The 20,855-nt window shown below is 48.9% G+C and overlaps 1 long non-coding RNA gene across 2 annotated transcripts in view; it reads right to left on the bottom strand.

Annotated features, from left to right (window-relative positions):
* Nucleotides 1–1,890: 1,890 nt before the first annotated feature.
* LOC137232341 (uncharacterized) overlaps nt 1,891–20,855 on the bottom strand; it is a 35,762-nt gene continuing 16,797 nt past the window's right edge. The window contains exons 3-4 of one of the 2 annotated variants that reach the window (XR_010946976.1): nt 12,347–14,482; nt 1,891–11,171 (exon numbers count right to left, since the gene is read on the bottom strand). This is a non-coding gene — a long non-coding RNA (uncharacterized lncRNA). The remainder of the gene's footprint in view (nt 11,172–12,346; nt 14,483–20,855) is intronic. The other variant, XR_010946977.1, reaches the window with a different exon arrangement.

The raw sequence follows: 20,855 nt of genomic DNA, 5'->3' as shown, positions 1-20,855 counted from the left end.
GTAACCACATAAGAGACTCAAGCCAGAAACGCCCAGATGAACTTTTCCCAAGCTCCTCACCTACAGAGATCACGGCAGGTTACAAAATGATTATTGTCTTAAGGCGCTAAATAGTGGGGTGATTTGTTACAAAGCATTCGATAGCTGGAACAGTGGTTCGGGCCAAGTTTGGATTAGACAGGAAATGAAGTGGGGAGGTGAAGTCATTGCAAATCATTTCAGGAAAGAAACGTTTGCCTGCCTTTCCTGGACCTTTCCTTAAAATAAATTGATAGAATCCTCAGCAGCCTATGACTTCAAAATGATGCTAACCTTCCTTATCGCAGCCAGATGGTGACGGACCAAGCTCCAGCAGCTTGATCACTGTGGTTCAAACTGCTACTTCTAGGCGTCCCAGAGGGGTGTCCTCTTGGTCTTGCTAAAAATGCTGCAGTTCCTACCCTCCACTGCCCCACTTCCTGCCCCAGCCCCCACTCTTCCTGGTCAGGAATCACTGCCCACAAGGCCATCTGATAACCATCAATATCAAACACCAAGGTGCAGGCCAAGGGCATACCCTCAGTGGTTCTGGGGCAGAGGCAAGGTGACAGGTCCGCCCCACAGCCAGCTCCCTGCTGTACTCCCTGGACCCTAAGGCAGTTGTGCTTGGATCCAGGGTCTTAAAAGCTCTCACTTCAGCAGCTACAGTCTTGAATCCCTTTCTCTATCATGGGTCAAAGAACAGGTGCCATAACATTCCTCCTGTAGTCCTTCTGTTTCCTTCAGCCCATCCCCCAAATAAAACTCATCCCTCCTCCCCTCATTACAGATCAAAAGCTCTTATGTACCCAAAGAGATGCTGGGTGGGAGCAGAGTGTTTTTTTAGACATTGAAGCCCTGTGTAGCCCACCAAAACTGCTTTCTTAACTGGAATCATCTCAACCAATGCCCTCATCTCCACAGTGTACATCAGACCTTTGATGAGACAGAAATTAAGAAAAGGACTATTTAAATTGCATTTCAGTGAAACAAGGGTGAAGGAATGGAGACACAAAAGCTGCTAGCAATAAAACTCTTTCAGTTACAGGAATCTTTCCTAGCAGATGTTGTGGCAGCATTATTGCAAGTTTCATTCTGGACTTGAGCAGACACTAGTGCCATTATGGGAACATATAACAGCAGAGTTATTTGCAAAACACTTTGACTTAAAAATGCACTTAGGGGGCTTCCCTGGTGGCACAGTGGTTAAGAATCTGCCTGCTAATGGAGGGGACAAGGGTTTCAGCCCTGGTCCGGGAAGATCCCACAGGCCACGGAGCAACTAAGCCCGTGTGCCACAACTACTGAGCCTCTGCTCTAGAGACCGCGAGCCACAACTACTGAGCCCGTGTGCCACAACTACTGAAGCCCACGCGCCTAGAGCCCGTGCTCCGCAACAAGAGAAGCCACTGCAATGAGAAGCCCGTGCGCCTCAACAAAGAGTAGCCCCCGCTCGCCGCAACTAGAGAAAGCCCGCACACAGCAACGAAGACCCAACGCAGCCAAAAATAAAAATAAATAAATAAATAAATGAAATTAAAAAAACAAATGCACTTAGGACTTCCCTGGTGGCGCAGTGGTTAAGAATCCGTCTGCCAATGCAGGGGAAACGGATTGGAGCCCTGGCCTGGGAGGATCCCACATGCTGTGGAGCAACTAAGCCCGTGCACCACAACTACTAAGCCTGTGCTCTAGAGCCGGCGAGCCACAACTACTGAGCCCGTGCACCCAGAGCCCGTGCTCAGAAACAAGAGAAGCCACCACAATGAGAAGCCCACGCACCACAACGAAGAGTAGCCCCTGCTTGCCGCAACTAGAGAAAGCCTGCACACAGCAACAAAGACCCAATGCAGCCAAAAATTAATTAATTAATTAATTTAAAAAATTTTAAAAATAAATAAAAATGCACTTAAATTATGCCATGCAGACAGAGATGACTTTATACCATAGACTGGAAATCGGCTAAGAGCTGGTTATCTGAGGCAAGGTCTACATGATTAGTTGAAACCATTAGTAGAAAGGTATTTCCACCTGGGCACTGGGGGCAGTCTGAAAGGACTGAACATTTTTATAACCATGCAGAACAGAATCTGAGCTGAAATCTGCAGCTGCTTCCCTACTTAGAGTGTCCAGAGAAAACATTAATGATGAGGAAACTACTTCTTGAGAACTTTGGAAAATTAAAGACTTGGTAAAAAAAGAAAAAGAAAAAGAACAGAAAAGATATAGCTTTAAAGATTCTGAGACAAGGAAAGACATGCTCCGTATTAGAGCAAGTCAATGGAAAAGGAATTGAAACGGAAACGTTGAAGCAGAAACAACTGCCAACACAGCATGCAAATGAGATCTTATCAGAGACTCTCCCAAGAAGCAGAGTATTCAACAGAGCCTATACTCATGGCCACTCAGATAATACTTTCCCCAGCCCCTATTTGCCTTGAGGTTTTTTTAGGGAATCACCAAAATGTCCCAACTGACAGCAGTACATCACCCCAGAAGAGAGATCTGTCTGCCCCACCATCTCGTGCCTCCCCCGCCAGGGAAATGACACCCTTCTTTGGCTGTGCCCTCCTTTCCCTCTGTCTTCCACGACTCAAAGCTCAATTAATCTCAATTGTCTCACAGTGGCAGACACATGGCTGCAAGCCCAGTCACTTGTCCAACAAACTCAGTTTTACTCTGGTATCCACCCTCCACTGTGGTAGTTAGAAGATTTGTGGGGTTTGAGTCCAGCCTTACCCCCAGGAGTGAGTCCTAATTAGTCTAAGCCCAAGTTGGTTGTACCATTACCTTGCCTGTGCTTAGTTTAGACAGGAACATATGATAAAACAATTCTAATGAGATATTAGTGAGAGTTTATGGGGGTGGCTTTTGGGAACTATTTCTTTGAGGAAAAGAGACACACAGGAGGAGATGCTGCTCCCTTTTGAACAACAACCAAGTGGAAAAGGGAAGAAGGTCTGGAGCCACCCAGACGGCAGATGGTTGTGGTGTGTGATGAACTCCTCCATATAACCCCTCAAGTCCATGAAGTTTCCAAACTCAGATGTTGAGAAAGATTGGGTTTCCTGTGGAAAAAGAGCGATGGGGCTAAAGTTCACATCAGGGTTTGATGTGAGGCAACACACAGACATGGAATGTGGGGGAAGAGAGCAGCATCAAGGAAAATGTTTTTTTAAAAAAAACATTAGGGATCAGAATTTGCAGAAACGATGAGGAAAACTCTGGATTACCTAATCCACTACACAGGATGTTTAAGTCAAATGTGCCAAATCTCCAAGGGGCAGGAAGGCCCCATGGGACATTCAGATCATGCACAGTCTTGAGTTAAGCATCATGCCCAGAATGACACAGTTAGTAAGAGATGAGCTAGGATCCCAAGCCCATTCTAACTCAGATCCATCAAAGTAAAGAAACATGTCTTCCATGTTATTTTTTAAACTACTAGTATTGCCACAATATCGTCTGCTACTTTTATTATCACCGGCAATAATTCAGCTACATTCATTATACTTTCACCCATATTAATCAAGAGTCTAGGGAATTCCCTGGCGGTCCACAGGATTCTGTGGTCTCACTGCCAAGGGCCTAGGTTTGATCCCCGTTTGGGGAACTAAGATCTCGCATGCCGCGAGGCACGGCCAAAAAAAAAAGACAGTCTATTACATATGTAAGGTATTCAAAGTTGGGTTTTGGTTTTCAGATCCTGACTTTCCTCTCCTCTCCCTCTGTGATTTCTCGCCAAAGGAGCTGTACTCCCCAGGAATGAGAACCGAATGGGAAATAAAGTACTACTGCATGAATACAGAGCAAGAGCCTGACAACGAGGGGGCCCAGGGGCCCTGGTTGGCCTGGAACGTGCCCTGTTTGTGACTCTTTTCCCAAGGTCAATATTAATAACCTCCCCTTTCATTCTCAAAATGCCTGACTTGGATGATGGATTATATGGTGTCCCAAACGACAGCCTCAGGGACAAGCTGGTTTGGAGAAGGCAGTTCAGGTTAGTGGTCACTAAGTGGTCCCTTGATTCTCACTCACCTCCCAACCCCTGAATCTCAGATACCTGCATCTGCAGCTTCCAGCCTCAAGTGGAGAAAGTGGACCAGAAAGGGAGGCAGACCTTGCCAGGTGTGAGGTCTGCGTGGAACAGAAAGTGAAAGAGGACAGCTGGGCCTGCCCTGAGAAAACAGGTTTTTCTTTGTCATACTCACCACCCGGAGACAGAAAGGGCAAGAGGAAGTTCACTAATGTGCCCACACTTCCAACACCCAGTGAGCCTGCCCACCAGTAAAACTTGGCCCAATGGATGTCTCAGGCTCTGACCAACCATTCTGCCAATACTTCCTCACTTGGGAGGAGCTAGATGGGGAGACAGCCTAGGAAGACCCCTCTCTCCCTGTGACAGTCATAGAGTCCTAAGAGGGTGCATTCAAGATAGAATAAGGCAGGTTCCTGTACCCTAGAAGCATCTATGGTGCAGCCAGGAAGTCGGAGGTGTAGATCATATCTCATTATTTTACACATTGAAGAGCTCTTGGCGCTGTATCTCTTCGCTGGGCTTCCTGACTCTATGGACATCATGCCGTTTATCTGGGGAGGGGAGGCTTGTGCACAAGCACCCAAAGTGTGAGGTGGACAGTGGGAAGAGGCCTAAGGGAGATTCAGACCCTGCTCTGGGTGCTTAGAGGTAGAGATGTCTGACGAGAAACCCTGGCAGACTTCACAGAAAGAAAGGCTCATGTAGACTTGAAAGAGAGGGCAGGGCTTCAATGCATGGAAGTGGGAAAAGGGGGTTGTTCTAGACCGACTTTTTTGGTAGCAAGGGAAAAACCCAACTCAGACTACTTCATGAAAAGAGTTCTCCTACAGGAAGTACATGGACTAAACTGAAAATGGGAGACTTGGTAACTGAAACAATTCTAGGGACCTGTCCTTTCCTCAACAAATTTCTTCCTTTGCAGATTTTCTGTTTTCCCCTCTAAGTCTTCCGACTCCACTCTGTCACATTTTTTTCTTCAACAGACACAGAGCATGGACTGTGTGCCAGGCACTGTTCTAAGGGCTTTAAACAATATTAACTCATGGAACCCTCCTAGCAACCCTCAGAGGCAGGCTCTATTTTCATCTCTGTTGTATAAATGAGAAATGGGGCACAGAAAGGTTCAATGACTTGGCCAAGGACACACAGCCCATGGGTGGTGGAGCCAGGACTGGAAACCAGGCCAGCCCCAGATTCTGCTCACACCTGCTGTACTCTGCTGCCACCTGGTTGGCCCAATGGCAGCTGATACCCAGTCTGGTCAATAGCCCAGGATGTGGTCTGATAGCAAATGGCTTCCCAGCAGTGTAACAGTTATTAGTTGTGCCGGTCAGATTTCCCTAGCTGCCAAGTATGAACAGAAAAGGCCAGTGAATGGAGAGGAGAGAGGAGGGCAGGCCCCATGCAAGTACCCAGATCCCAGGTGGAGATTCACAGCTCCTCCTGCTGTGGTCCCAGAGGTACTTATAAGGATTCTGGCCTCAGTAGACCCAGTTCCATGGTTTTCCCAGGACTGGATCTTGGGCTTCCCTGGCTTTCTGAGCTCGTGAATCCTTGCAGTAACTATACTTTCCCTTAGTTGATGTCATTGGAGGGAGTTCGCTTTTCTTAGAATCCGGAAAGCCCCACCTCTCCCCCTACCCTGTGAGGCAGTCGAGCCAGAAGGAGGACACTGGTCCTGGCTTGGTTATCCACTCGCTGGCTGAACCGGGCAAGTCACTTCCTCCTTCTCTCTGCCTGGTGTGCTATAACTGCACAAATGCTAAGATTTTCATGTGTTGTTCATTGGGATGGGATACGGGTGGAAGGGGTGCACTGGCTCATATTATGTCTCAGGCATGTGAAAAATATGGAGAGAGAGAGGATAACTGTAAGACTATTGCTGAACACCATTCATGCTTTAGAGAGAAAAAATAATAGACTGAGGGCAAGTATTAAGTTCAAAATGTGAAAGCCAGAGGGCCTCGTTGGCAGTGGTTAAGGCAATCCTCATCTCCTGTAACCAAAGGGCAGACCAAGCTGAGGAGCAGCCTTAGGCTCTAACTATAAGCATAGCAGAACTTCAGAGAAGTTGATTTCTCCACCTAGTCAAAGCTCTGGTAGGGAAGGAGTGGGACTCTGAGACCCGGGATGGGAATATCTAGGTAGATGTACTTGGAAAACTTGACCTCTGATTCTCCTGAAGCCTCTGTGCCTGCAGGGGTGGCTCACTGCCCCTTGATAGAAGTACCTCCCCTTGCTCGGTGACTGTGCAGAAGCTTCAGATGAGACAGAGGCCACACAAGACAACGTCTGCCCTCCTCAGAATCTGCCCCACCTCCCCTCCTGGCCACCAGACGTACAACTAGGGTTAACTTTTAGCCTTGCTTGAATCTTAGCATAGCTAGTTTGCTCGGATGGGGAAGTTCTGGCCACGCTAAGGAAGGAGACAGATTGTGTTGAAGGAGCCGAAGTTCTCGCCTAATATGTACGAGCAGGATCTGGGAGAATATGCCTGGAAGGAGATCCTCTTGGTGCTGGATCAAGGGGGCCAGAATCTAAACTAAATAAGGAAGAGTTTGTTGATATGAGCACACTCTCCCATGACACAGGATTTAACACCCAGCGAAGGTCCTAGGAGCTTGACCTGATACTCTGCTGAGATTAAGACAGGCTGGGACCTGGGACCTGGGATCTGGGACCCTTCGCTGCAGTGCTTGCACCTGGACAAATGTCTCCTCAAGCAACAGAATATAAAGAAACTAAGAGGGACTAAAAATAACTGTGTGCATGCCCAGTTGGGGCAAATTATGAAAAACAAGATACAAAAAGACCAAAATCCCAACTGCTGCTTCTGAAGAGCCGGGAGCAAAAACAGGGTATAGGGAGCAAAAGCAGGGTATTATCCTGCACTCACCACCACCAAAAGGGTGAGCAAACCACTTAAGTCACCCCTCCTGCCTGATCCCTGGACATACCACATATAAGGAACCAGCTCGCTCCCCCCTTGGGGAGCAAGCAAGGGAAACTGTTACCTGTTTTCACTCCCCCCTGCTGCAGCAGGGGCCCCAATAAAGTCTTGCCTGAATTTTTTGTCTGGCCTCTTATCAACTTCTATTTATTAAGGAGGCCAAGAACCCTGGTTGGTAACAAGATGACCCTTGGAAGCTTGGAAAAAGCAATACCTAATACATTAAATTAGGTTGGAATGCCAAAACTACCAGGGAAGACTCTAGGGAAATGGATCAAAAGATTCAAAAAGTGGGCAGCTAGAATGGGACTAATGTATAAGACTGAAAGACCCCCTAGCTAATTGTGTTCCTTGGGAGGGCCTGGAGGTCACTCCATTTACCAAAGCAGTGCTCCGGTAAGGGGGCACCAGAATTGTTGAAAATCTCAGAGCTGGCTGTCTGTCATAGGCAGGGGATAAATGTAAGAGGAACTATTACAGAACTGGGCTCCTATTAGTAACTATGAGGATGCGGGGATCTAGGGATAGCTGAGGTCAGTGACAACACATAACCATCAGAGTCAAGGTGGGAGTAATTACCATTATGGATGACAATTTTGGAATAGCAGCCAGGGGTGCCCAACCTGCACAGATCTATGGATATGGATAATATGAGATGATGCTCCTAGTGGCAAAATAGACGGGCATCTAACAAGGGTATTGATTCATACACAAAATCAAGAGTGATCAGGATGAACAGAAGGCCAAGTTTAGCTACGTCAATATACAGTCACAATCCTTTGCTCAATTTCCAGACTTGAGCCAGCTCTTAGACTCAGAACCCATCATTTGAAGGAGATGCCAGGTCTCTATGAGGGAGAACCCTGCAAAATCATGCCAACTGAATACAGGAGTGAACCCCCGAGTCCTTCCCCAAAGGGACCCATGGATATTTACTCAGGTAATACACAATGGGAAAAGGGAAATGCCCAGATCTTTTGGCACCAAAGAGCCATCATGCTCCCCCTATGAGACTGAGGCTTGTAGGGGTCAGTTAATAAATGGAGCTCCAGCCCAGGTTCATCTCACAGTGGGTCCAGTGGGTCCTTGGACTTATCCAGTGGTCATTTCTCCAGCTCCCAATTGTTTAATTGCAATGGATTTACTTCAAAATAAATCCTCTCACTGATTCCTTGATCAGTAGAATAAGAGCAATAAGAGCAAAGACTAAGTGAAAGCTCCTAAAACCATATCCTCTCCTGACAAGGCAGAAAGTCACAAACGATATCATACTTCAGGGGGATGACAGAGATCAGGCCACCCACAAAGACGAAGGTCATCCCCAATCTATCCCCATTTAATTCGACAGCCTGGCCTCTGCAAAAGCCAGCCTGGCCTCTGACCATAGTCTGATGACAGTAGTCTACCACAAAATTAGTAAACAATAGTCATATTGCTGCTGCTAAACCTGATATGGTACCTTTATTTGAGCAGATTAACATAGCCTCTGGTAAGGGGTGTGACAAATGCATTGTGTTCCATACAGATCAGTTTACAGTCACTTGGGACAGACAACAGTGTAGACTCAAGGTTTTGCCCTAGGGCTATGTTAATTCACCTCTGCCACAATAGAGTCTAAAGCTAGCTAGATATTCCTGAGAACATCATATTGATCTACTCTATAGATGACATTATATAAATTGGACGAGATGTGCAAGATTAATGGCAAGTACCTTGGATGCACAGTCACTACAAAGAATGGGTCATACAAAGACTCGAGGGTGCAATGGTTCTGGGACACAGGGAGACATTCTGTTCAAAGTAAAAGATAAAATTTTGTCCTTTGATCTTCTACCTGTGTGAAAGTAGCACAATACTGCATACGCCTCTGGGTTTTGGAGGTAGCATTTTGAGAAAAATGCTATGATCCATCTTTGGGGTGAAAGATGAAAACTGACGGTTATGAGTGGGGCACAGAGCAAGAAAGGGCCCTGCAGTAGGTCCTGGCTATAATATATACTTGCAGCCCTGCTTCATGGGCCATGTGACCCATAAAATCCCATGCTGCTAGAGGTATCTGAGGTAGAAAAAGATGTTATGCAGAGCCTCTGTGTGCCTCAACAAGACATGCACAGCACAGACCCATGGGGTTCTGGATCAAGGTCATACAATTGCAGGAAAGAACTACATGCCACTCAAAAAGAAGCACCAATCATATTACTGCACCCAGGTAGGGACTGACCAAATGGCCATGTGGCAGGACTGGCCATCATGAGCTGGGTAGTGTCAGATCCACCAATTCATTAAGTGGGCAGGCCTAGGAACAATCCTTCATACAATGGAAGGATTGACATCCAGGATCAGGCATAAACTGGGTTGGAGGGGAAAATTAAGCTGCGTGACCAGGTGGCATGGACTTTCAGGCCACCCATCACTGTTGCACAGACGTCTCTCCCTCAGCTCACCCCTTTGGCCCCATGAGGGGTCGCTATGGCCAGCTGAGAGAGAGGAAAAGGCCTGACCTTGGCTGCTGGGTGATGAACTCAGTGCGTGGGTACCATACGGAAGGTACTGCTGTCATGCTAACACAAACAGGAAAGAAAAGACAGGAGAGAAAGGGAGTGTCCCTGATGGGCAGGGCTTTGGGCAAAGAGCACCTGGTCATCCATCCACCTTGCTTGAGGTACGAATGTACACAGATGCATGAGAGGTGAAGAAAGACTTGGCCAGTTGATCAGAGGCCTGGGAGGAGCAAGACTGGAAGATCAGGAACAAAGAAGTCCCAGGAAAGGCATATGGTGGAGACAATTTGTGAAGGCACAAATTGTGAGGATTTCTGTGCCACCTGTTAGTGCCCATCATCAAGATCTGCTCCAGAAGAGGCACTAAATTATTAAGTGAACAGGATGACTTGGCCAGTAGATGAGTCAGTCTCTGTCCCTGACCATCCAGTGTTTGCACCCTGAGCTCATGAACGGAGTAGCCATGTGGTGGAGGTGGAGTCTGCAGGTGGGCCACTAGCATGGGCGTCCACTTAACAGGGTCACCTAGCTCTTATCACCGCTACTGTTCCTACCTGCCAGCAACAGACACCACTGAGACCCCACCATGACAAGCCCCATCACACTTCCATCTATTCCCTCCCTTGTACAATGAGGGCTACACTTAGCAGTTCCCATGGCCTCGGGCATTATTAGCTAATGATTGTCTTCACCAGCCAGAGATTCTACACTCAGTGGTAATTACAAACTGCAAGTTATTTCTCCAGAGGCCTGCTCAGTGCAGCTCACTTTGTTTTTAAATAAATAAATTTATTTATTTATTTATTCGTTTTTGGCTGTGTTGGGTCTTCGTTGCTGCGCATGGGCTTTCTCTAGTTGCAGTGAGTGGGGGCTACTCTTTGTTGCGGTGCGTGGGCTTCTCATTGCGGTGGCTTCTCTTGCTGCAGAGCACCAGCTCTAGATGAGCAGGTTTCAGTAATTGTGGCACGTGGGCTCTAGAGCACAGGCTCAGTAGTTTTGGCGCATGGGCTTAGTTCCTCCACGGCATGTGGAATTTTCCTGGACCAGGGCTCGAACCTGTCTGTGTCCCCTGCATTGGCAGGCGGATTCTTTTTTTTTTTTTTTTTTGGCTGCATTGGGTCTTCTATACTGCACGCGGGGCTTTCTTTAGCTGCATCGAGCGGGGGCTACCCCTCGTTGCAGTGTGCAGGCTTCTCATTGCTGTGGCTTCTCGTTGAGGAGCATGGGCTCTAGGCGTGTGGGCTTCAGTAGTTGTGGCACGCAGGCTCAGTCGTTGTGGCTTGCGGGCTCTAGAGCACAGGCTCAGTAGTTGTGATGCACGGGCTTAGTTGCTCCGCAGCATGTGGAATCTTCCTGGACCAGGGCTCGAACCTGTGTCCCCTACATTTGGCAGGTGGATTCTTAAGCAGTGTGCCACCAGGGAAGTCCCCCAGCTCACTTTTTAAAAGGACAGAAAATTGTCTGCTCTCCAGGGGTGGAGCAGTGTCTGGGAAAATACCAACATGGTGGAATTAGGGGTCATTTTACCATATTCTGAAATGGTACCTTTTGAGGAGTGTTTGTGTGACTGTGACTTAATTTCCTGAAATGCATCTAGCAGAGCCTCAAATCGCTCTGTATTCCCCCTGCAGATTGGAGTCCCAAGATCCTGATCTTCATTTTCCTGGAAGGCAGAGGGGAGCTAATTGTAGTGAGAGCCCCAGTACCTGGTACCTGGTATACTCACACACGCATCACCCCGGCCTTGGGACAACTCCACAGAAGACAGATTTCCCCTGTGTTACTGGGAGGACTTGAAGTTCCAAGATGGGTAGCGACTCGCCCAGGGTCATCGGCTCCTGTGGGCCACATTTTGCCAAATCCCCCACCTGCAGAGTCACTGGCCATGGCCTGGTTCTGCTAGCAGTGTCCTCCGGCCACCTTTGGTTTGGGTGTAGAAACCCATTTGTAGTGTCATCACTCCTGTGTCTCGTATTTAGAAGCCTAGGGTTTAGGGGTTGCTTCTTTTTCTTTCAGTAGGTGAATCCCCATTTGAAGCCCCTCTCGAAAATGGACCAAATGAACCTGCTCAGAATTGAACCTCTACTTCCCCAGCCCCACACCCTTAGATTTGGAGTTCTGTTTAAAAGAAGTGCATGTCCCTAGGGCTGATGAGAACACTGGCCTTGGGACTTCCACAGTGAAAGGCAGGAGATCGGATGCAACACAGATGCTCCTGGCTCCTAAGCAGGTGGGGTCACTCTGGCCAGTTAACCCCTTCTGGGGGTGGCTCTGAGCCAGCAGCCCAGGGCTGGGCACATGGAGAGATGCCTGGACAGGGTCTATTCCCACCAGGCTTCTATCAGCATGTCCAGCCATCACACTGCCAGGGGAGGAGGAAGTGATGCCAGCACACGAGAAGGAAGACACTGGGACTCAGAGCCCCCTGTCTTCCCCGCCAACCCCATGCACCCATTCAACAGATGGAGCTCAAGTAACCTACCCCATGTCACCCAGCTGAGGCTAACGAGCAGGGAAATGGGAGGAAGGATGCCTCAATCCTAAACAAGATCCTAAAACAAGCACTTGGTGGCCTGGGTCTCTGGGGTGGGAGATATCCTGGGGCCCTAAATCCAGCTCCTAGTACAGAGCTACTCTTTGTAGGTCTTCAATAAGTGGTTAGCGGAATGAAAGAGGCCTTGAACCCTTGTGGCCAGGGCTCCTGTTCCCACAGGCTTCATATTAAGCCCCCTTGTCCCTCTTTTCCTTTCCAGATTCCTCAGCCCCTGGGGGCAGCCCTCCACCCTAAGAGAAATCAAGAGAGGGATGAGTCAGGACATTCCTTCCCTGCCAACTCACCCTGCTGCATGGGATCCGAATCAACCAACACCCATTCCAAACACACTGGTTACACCGGCCAGCCACCACCCTCATGTTGATACACACCCAGCTCTGCCTTTAAGGGTGGCACCCGGCTTGCTGTTCCTTGGAGGCCCACACCCTCTCTGCAGCTTTACCCTCTACTTTAAAACTCCCACAGAAACAGATGATCCTGGCCCCTGGGAAGCACCTCCAGTTCTCAGGAGTCAGGTAAGTGAGGACTGGTTTGTACTTTGCATAATTCTGAAAGGACTGGGGGCCGCTGTTTAAAATGAGAAACACAAGTCTACTATTACTGCCAGGATTGAAACCACAGTAACAGTGTAATGAAGTCCCTGTGTGTTTACTTGGCAGGGGGCAGGAATTTCTTGTATCAGAAATCCTGATTTAGGAGGAGTACTGCCACTTACACAGAAATCTTGCTCAGAGCCTCCTAGCAGGCAAGGGGAAAAGTGATTTATTATCACTTTTACTATCACTCTCATTATCAAACAAAAGAAAGTCTACCATATCTTCTCAGAGACCCAGACCCTTGGCAAATTTTTCTAACCCAGAGAGAGCCTTCAGAAAAGTAAGCATGAAGGGAAAGAAAGGAAAGCAAACTTACTCCCAGCTTTAACAACTTGACTACTAAATGCTAACCAATTATCACCTGGAGAGAGCATTGAATAAGCATGGGCAGTAGCATTCATGGAAAGTTTTACAAAATATGCCAAGTTACCTTCCCTGTGCAGTTTTAAAATCAGTTATGAAGCCTGCAAAAAATGCAAGTTTCTGACCCCAACTGTAGACCTATAGAACTGGAATTTCTGAAGGGAGGGACCCAAGAATCTGCACTTCCCTTGTATTCCCCATGCAGTTCTTGAGCACCCTGAAATTGGATAAATGATTTAGAGCTTCCTTACACTTGGAAAGTGCATTCCAATTTGGACCAAAGAGTAGTTCCTCTTCCCCGACTACTACAGCTTTGAGCAGCAAAACATGGCCCCATTGCCAGGACCATGCCAGCTATAGTGAAACGAGACGTCTGTAAGCCAAGGCTGCCTACTTGAGCTCCCCACTCCCAGCCCTGCCCTGCTGTATTAGTCCAGATCCTCTGAGATATAGATGCCAAGAGGGATTAAACATGCAAGGATTTTATCAGAGGAAATGCATGTGTGACAAGAAATAGAGAGGGAACAGAGGAGGCTACAAGGTGAGCCTGACCCCAAGTAGGGTTACCAGATTTAGCAAATAAATAGCCAGTATGCCCAGGTAAATATGAATTTCAGATAAACAACAAAAATTTTTTAGTATCAGCATATCTCATGCAGTACTGGGGACATACTTATACAAGAATTGTTTGTTGTTTGTCTGAAATTCACATTCACCTGGGTGTCCTGTATTTTATCTGGCAGTCCTAACTCTGAGCAAAGGAGAAAGGTAGGTTGAGTGGGAACGTCCTAGATTGCTGTGCTGTCTAAGGAGGTTCAGCAAAGCTACTGGGGAGTCCTTGAGCTAAAGTTAGGGGACATCCGAAGAGTCTCCCCAAAACGGGCTGGCCTTAGTATCTCTTTTGCACTCAGTATTGATGGGTCATGGGAAGTGCCATGGCCTCAGCACAAATGAGGGGGCGGAGTCAGGATCCAGGATCTGTGGCCCTGGGTTGGTTAAGCTCCCCTTTGTTGGAGGTCTTCAAGGCACATGCTCACAGCTGCCATACCCCAATACAAAGCCCAGAGTGGCAGACGGGTCAGCAGCAGCTGCCACTGGACACCTGTCTTCCAGCCCCAGCTCAACTTCTTTGAAATGAGGTCACGAAAAAACATCTCTGCCCCAGTTCCCTCCCCCTCCCTCCCCACCCCACCTCGCAGGTGCACTGGAAAGAGAAATGGATGATGTGGTCAAGTACTTCTTCATCCTCAGATCAAAGGGTGGGTGTGTGCTGAGTGGATCAGGCTTCATACAGGCTCAGATCGCTCATGGGGACTGGGACACTCTGCCTCAGCCCCACAGAGACTCCTCCCCAGCATCCTTGGCAGATGTGACCACACTGAACACCCCTTTCCCACAAAGGTCAAATCACAGGTCTTAGAGCAACTCACATCCGTCTCTGGGAAAGCAGAACGGAGATGCCTAGAGAAGAAGAGAAGAGATTTGGAGGGAAGAACCGTGAGTATTACAGGTCTGGGGAAGGGTGCGTGCAGCAACAGGTGGGAGAGAGCCCCCCCAACCCCAGGGGCAGAATGACACAGGGGCCTTCACCACCCAGGGATTGAGGACAGCAGTCTCCAAGCACACCTGCAAGGTGGGGAGCAGCTGTATAACAATGCAGTGGTTGTAAAACATGTCCCTAAATTCTTTGATATTTCTCCCTCTAAAAGGCACTTCCCCTTCCATTGAGCATGGCTATACTTAGTGATTTGCTCCTAACAAATAAGATGTGGCAGAAGTGACGGTGCGTGATGGTGTGTAAGACGGGGAAATAAAAGACATCGTGGCTTCCTCCTTGCTCTCTCTTGGACTGCCTGCTCTGGGGGAAGCCAGCTGCCATTTCGGGGTATACTCTAACAGCCCTATGAAAAGCCTAGTGGTAAGGAACTGAGGCCTCCAGTCATTAGCAGTGTGAGTGAGTCTGCTTGGTATTGGATCCTCCAGCCCCAGTTGAGCCTTCAGATGACTGCAGCCCCAGCCAACAGATTGAGTACAACCCCACGACAGACCCTGAGTCAGAACCACCCAGCTAAGCTGCTGGCAGATTCCAGGCACACAGAAATGGTGAGATAATAAATGTTTGTTGTTCTAAGCCACTAAGTTTTGGAGTGATTTGTTATGCAGCATTAGGTAGTAAATATAAGCACTGCAGTTGCAAGTTCAAATCCCAGCTCCACTTAACAGTTCTGTGTCCTTGGACAAGGTATCTAAGCCCTCAGTTCCCTCTGGCTGCCCCAAACAGCAGAGGAAAGCCTCTGCCTGATCCCCACATCCCAGAGAGAGTGCCAACCTGGAGTCAGATCTGGCCAGGTGCCTAAGGGCAGGCAGGCGGCCTTCCCAGAGGCTGGCCAGTTCTCTTGGGGAAAGGAACTCAATCACATTTCCTTCCAAACATCTTCTGTCTTACACCTGACAAAGGCTTCCAGACTTAAAAGTCAAGATTTTGTTAACTTTGTTCTTTGGCAAGGGAATGGGTCCCGGTCCCAGCAGCCTGGGCTTCAGAAAGCACTTAGAGCACAAGCGAGGAAATTCAAGATTGCACAAATCTCCTCCAATCCTTCCCCCAGCTTCTGCATGCTCTGCTCCTTGGGGCCGGTCCCTGAGACTCTCAGGAGATTGCACTGGAGCTGCCTCACCCTTACAGAGAGCTGGAAGGGCCTGGGAGCTCTGCATCCCCCCACTCCCCAGCAGCCTGTGACCAAGAACTCTCTACATGAGAGGACAAATACCAGCTCCTTTGCCTCCAGCTCCCAGGGCTCCCTGATGCCCAGGATCAGGCTGAGGCTGTGCTTCACCTCAACTCTCCCCCTTGGGCAGAGGGAGGGTGGGGTTGGGGGAGTGTCTCTTTCACCTCCCTCTCCTGCTTTCCCCACTGCCTGACCTGGTTCTCCTGAGAACACTGCCTTCAGAAACAGCTGGCATCAAGTCCTTGGCCAGGTTCTAGAAGAATCTGACCTGAGACTGTGAAAACACAGGACCTTCCAAGAGTCATGCAAGAGTTACCATCACTGGACACACACTTATGAGTTGGGCTGTGCCCTCCATCTTCAGAGCCAGATGTCAACAGGAGTATTTTGGGTGCCAAGTCACATCTGGAGAAATTGGGAATTCAGGAGATTAAGTGACTGGCCCAAGCCTCATGGCAAAGAAAAGTGCTGGGACTCAGTCTCAGATCTGTTCCTCCAAGGCCACACTCCTGGCTGTACCTCTCTGCCACCCTGATCTAGGCTGGTTAGGAGGTGTTTCTACTTGTTTTTTTTTGTTGTTGTTTGTTTTTTTGCGGTACGCAGGCCTCTCACTGTTGTGGCCTCTCCCATTGCGGAGCACAGGCTCCAGACGCGCAGGCTCAGTGGCCATGGCTCACGGGCCCAGCTGCTCCGTGGCACATGGGATCTTCCCGGACCGGGGCACGAACCCGCATCCCCTGCATCGGCAGGCGGACTCTCAACCACTGCGCCACCAGGGAAGCCCTACTTGTTTGTCTTTTTAACCCAGAAACACAGACCCACTTACCCAATTACCACTAAGACCACACATGTTCCAAAGAAGAGGCAGCCCTCAAAGCTCACCCATCAATGGCAGTGCCAGGATTCCAACCCAGAGTGGTTGGTTCCATCCCAGGCAGAGTTCTGGAGGCAACGCTGCAATGGAGCCTGGTGTAAAAATGTGGCTGGTGGTGACGGTGGATGGTTGAACACTGCCCCACAGGTCACCTTCCTGGCATGGGTAATGGACCCTGGTCGTCAGGAGACAGTCAAGTCGCTGATACACAAGGGGGGCAGGAAAGAATATGTTTGGCACCCAAGCGGTTCACTGGGATGGCTCTTGGTTCTCCTGTACCCAATTTCAACAGGAAATAAACAAATGCATAGACCAAGAAGGACCTGGTGATGAGGGGAGCAGACCTCTCAAGGATGAGGGTCTCAGTTACCCCATCCAAGCCACCTAACCAGTGGAGGTGCTAGCTCAGGGTATGGGGATACGAGGATGGTGGTAGAGGAGAGGATGATGGGTATCAGTTACACCCTCAAGACCAGCTGCAGGGAGGAAGGAGCTGAATTCCATCCCTCTAAGCTTCCCCCTGTAAGCGTCCCCTGGAAAAGAGGTCCAGTGGAATCTGGAGGAGCTGCTTCTCAAAACTTATCATATGAAACTAGTGAATCTGAGTAGTGCGAGGGGCAGTGGACACTGTGTGAACCACCCAGATACCTCCTCCCTCAAGAACTGGAATCTCACTCCTCTGCCTGCTGATGGCTCCCGCTGAGTCTCTCTGGGACTTGCCTTCTGCTGCAGAGAACCCCCTTGCCCAAGGCCGAGCTCTGTTCACAAGGGCAGCCTGCATTCAGTACCTGGTCACTGTGGCCCAGCAACCTCTTCCCCATCCAGGTCAACTTGGAAGACCTCGGAGGAACCCAGAGCTCTCCATAGGCTGGACTGAGGTCTTTGTCAAGACTGAATCATTTTCAACCTTGCCCTCTGGCCAGGTCTGCTCTCTTTATCTCCTAGAGGTCTCAAGAGCTCTCTCCCACAAGCCTGGATTTTGCAGATGAAACTATGCCAAATCTGTTTCCCTGGGGAGCTGACTTGAGACAGGGACCCTCGTTCAGTGAGCCTCCGCTGAAGGCTCTGGAGTATGAATCTCACCCCAAACTCAGGGGAGCAAGAAGTAGGATTTTATTTTTCTGTAACTGAACCCAACTTCCACAAAAGCCCCATTCTGCTGAGGTTCTGTATGCTTCCCCTGGTGTAAAGTCCAAGTTCGGAAGCTTACATTGGACTGAGGCCCCTTGAGAACCCTCCAGAAGTTCCATCCTCAACAGCCCCCTCAACTCTGCCCCCGCCTGGGGAGTTCTGTCCAGCCTCCTCCCTCCCTCCCTCCCAAACCCTTCTCTCTGCCCCAGATCTTTTCAGCCAAAAGTTGTGAACTGAGGGGGGGCAAATGTGGCCCATGGAATTAGCTTGAATTCTAAAATTTTAAATTAATCATCAATAATTACAAATTAAGAAATCCCACATAAAAATCCATATTTTTCTGCTTCTCGGGAAAGATTAGATGATCTGTCCTTCAGTTCCCCTGGTAACAACTTGCTGAAGCAAGAAGGAGCTGCCCCCTTTGGTAGACCAGTTGGCTGTGGTCCTTCCTGTGGTCTAGCTGGCCTCCAGCCTGTTTCTCTCAGCCTCCTCACCTGCCTGGTGCCAGGGCTTTTGTCTTTGCTGCCCCTGGGCTTCCTTAAGGACTCAGGACTGCAGCTTTGGGAATTAAGCCTGCTTTTCACTTCTCTTGCCGAGGAAATGGTGGGGAAGAGGTTGGTGGTGGTAAGAGGGAAATGCCAAGAGAGAAAGTTCCTTGAGCTGGGTCATGAAGGCTGGGTAGCAGGTGGAAAGTATTGATAGAAAGGAGAGAGGGCATCCCAGAAGATGAACCCACCTGGGTAAAGGCTGTCCCCACTCGGACAGAGTGAGGGGACCTGTCTGATTAAAGCATGGGATTGAGTTTATGGAGCAGTGGGGGAAAGGCTGGATGGGAAAATAGGGGCAGATGACAGACAACAACCTTGACCCACCCAGATCCCAAGCCTGTGGGCAGCCAGAGGCAAAAAATTCATGGCTTCTCCAAGTGTTTTGTGTTTCTGAACAACATAAACAGGAAGCAAGTGGGTTCACACCAAACTATCCTCTGCACCCAGGTCTGCACCAACCCGAAAGGCAATTCAGCTCTACCAACAATTCTGGCTAATGTTTAGTTCAAGGCTCTGTGTCAGGCGCAAGGAAGAGTGGGGTACAAGGAAGGCCAACAGTGGTGGTTAGAAAACATATGTGCAAGCTCTTGAACATTCCTCACATCAAACGGCGAATTCCAACTCCCCTTCCCTTGTATTTGGGTCACCTTTAGTTATGCGATTCTATTCAGTAAAATACAGTGGGGATGACACTGTGTGACTTCTGAGGCCAGGTCATAAAAGGAATACAACTTCCTCCTGTCTGGCTCTCTCTCTCTATCTATCTCTCTACCACCCTGCTGTGAGGAGGCCCAGGCCATACAGAAGGAGGCCAATGGTGGGTCAACAGCCCCAGCCGTGGTCCCACCCAAAGCCAGTATCAACCACCAGAGTGTGACTGAGAGTCCTTCAGACAATTCTTGCCCTGCCCCAGCTATCACCATAAAGGTGAACAAAACATAAGTTTCGGGATGGTTTGCCGTGCAGTAACAGGTAAGTGGGCACAAATACGCCAACCCAGTCCTCGGGGGACAGACAAGCCCATCTCAGGACAACACGCAGCCAAGTACAATATCTGGCACATCCTAAATGCTCCCTTAGCTGCCAGATGTTTATTCTGTTTGTTTTCAGATGGAACAAGTCAGTTCTGAACTGGGTTTCAAACACTGTGGACACACAGACTGAGGGATGTGCAGTCCAGGCAGGGGCAGGGAAGGAAGGTCCTGCAGGGGTGAAGGCATTAGTGCCACACCTTGGAGTATGAGGAAGAGAATTTCAGGAGCAAACGGCAGTACAGATCGCAGACACTGGGAGCTGGAAGGGGCCTTGGAGCCCCCAGTCAATCCCGGGATCCTTGGTTCAGGACTGGTGGTGAGGACCCCAGAACCCATGTCTCCAGGGCCCTATTCTGGGTGCCTCCCGTCTGCAGGCTGCCTGCACACTGTTTCAGCCTGGGCATCCATGACCACAGTTCTCTCCCTGACAGGTGTGAGGGCTTTGTCAGCTGGACCTGGTCAGTGAACTGATTGTTTTAACTGTGTGCTCTGCACTCCTTATCTCTTTTTTTTTTTTTTTTTTTTTGCGGTACGCGGGCCTCTCACTGCTGTGACCTCTCCCGTTGCGGAGCACAGGCTCCAGACGTGCAGGCTCATGGGCCCAGCCGCTCCGCGGCATGTGGGATCTTCCCGGACCAGAGCACAAGAACCCGTGTCCCCTGCGTCGGCAGGCAGACTCCCAACCACTGCGCCACAGGGGAAGCCCCCTTATCTCTTCTACTTATCTCATTCCCCACCTTGACCCCTGCAGGGCCCAGCAATTTCTATTACCTACTCAGTGCTTCATCACCCCTGGAGTAAATAACTCAGACTTCATCAGGCCCTCATTGATGAACACTTTCCTCTTGTCATCCTGCCAACATCGGGGCTGGGTCTCCACCCGCCTTCCCTGTGAGATTGTGGCTTAGCAGGTACAACTTGAGAACCAACTTCCCAGATGAACAGCTATTTATCGTGTTTTTTAAGTTACAAAGGCAAGGTAACTACATTACAGAAAATGTTAGAAAATCAAGAAGAAAAATTATTGACGATTCCACCACCCCGCCCTGCCGGCTCATCAAGCTCATCTTTGTGTATTTTCCCCCCAAACCTACACCTTTTTTTAAAAAAACCTGTTAGAGTCATATTTTACATTTAATTATGAATCCTGAGTTTTCCGTTAAATGTTGTAGCACATACTTTTGTCATAAGTTTCTTTCCTAATGAACACGTAGCAGCATTGAGCAGCTGAACCACATTACTCCACTGTTTGGCATTTAGGTGGTTTCCAGCTTTTCCCTGCAGTAAACTTCTTCCTGCCTAGAGATTTGCCCCAAAGCAGAATTCGTTTCTCAGGACAGATTCCTGGAAGAGAAATGACTGGGTCAGAGGTGTGGAATTGTATGGTTTTGGATATGCATCCCTCGTCAAATTATCACAGTGACTTTTAAAAATCTTGAATTGTGATTATTATAGTTGTTGCTGTTGTTATTATGAACGTATTAGTAGATCAATGTAGAAAATCTGGAAATGTTGAAAGAA

This window comes from Pseudorca crassidens, chromosome 10 (genome assembly GCF_039906515.1).
Source record: "Pseudorca crassidens isolate mPseCra1 chromosome 10, mPseCra1.hap1, whole genome shotgun sequence".
In the NCBI taxonomy this organism is placed as follows: domain Eukaryota; kingdom Metazoa; phylum Chordata; class Mammalia; order Artiodactyla; family Delphinidae; genus Pseudorca; species Pseudorca crassidens.
The sequence above is the reverse complement of the archived record's forward strand: the minus strand, read 5'-3'. Positions and strand labels throughout refer to the sequence as shown.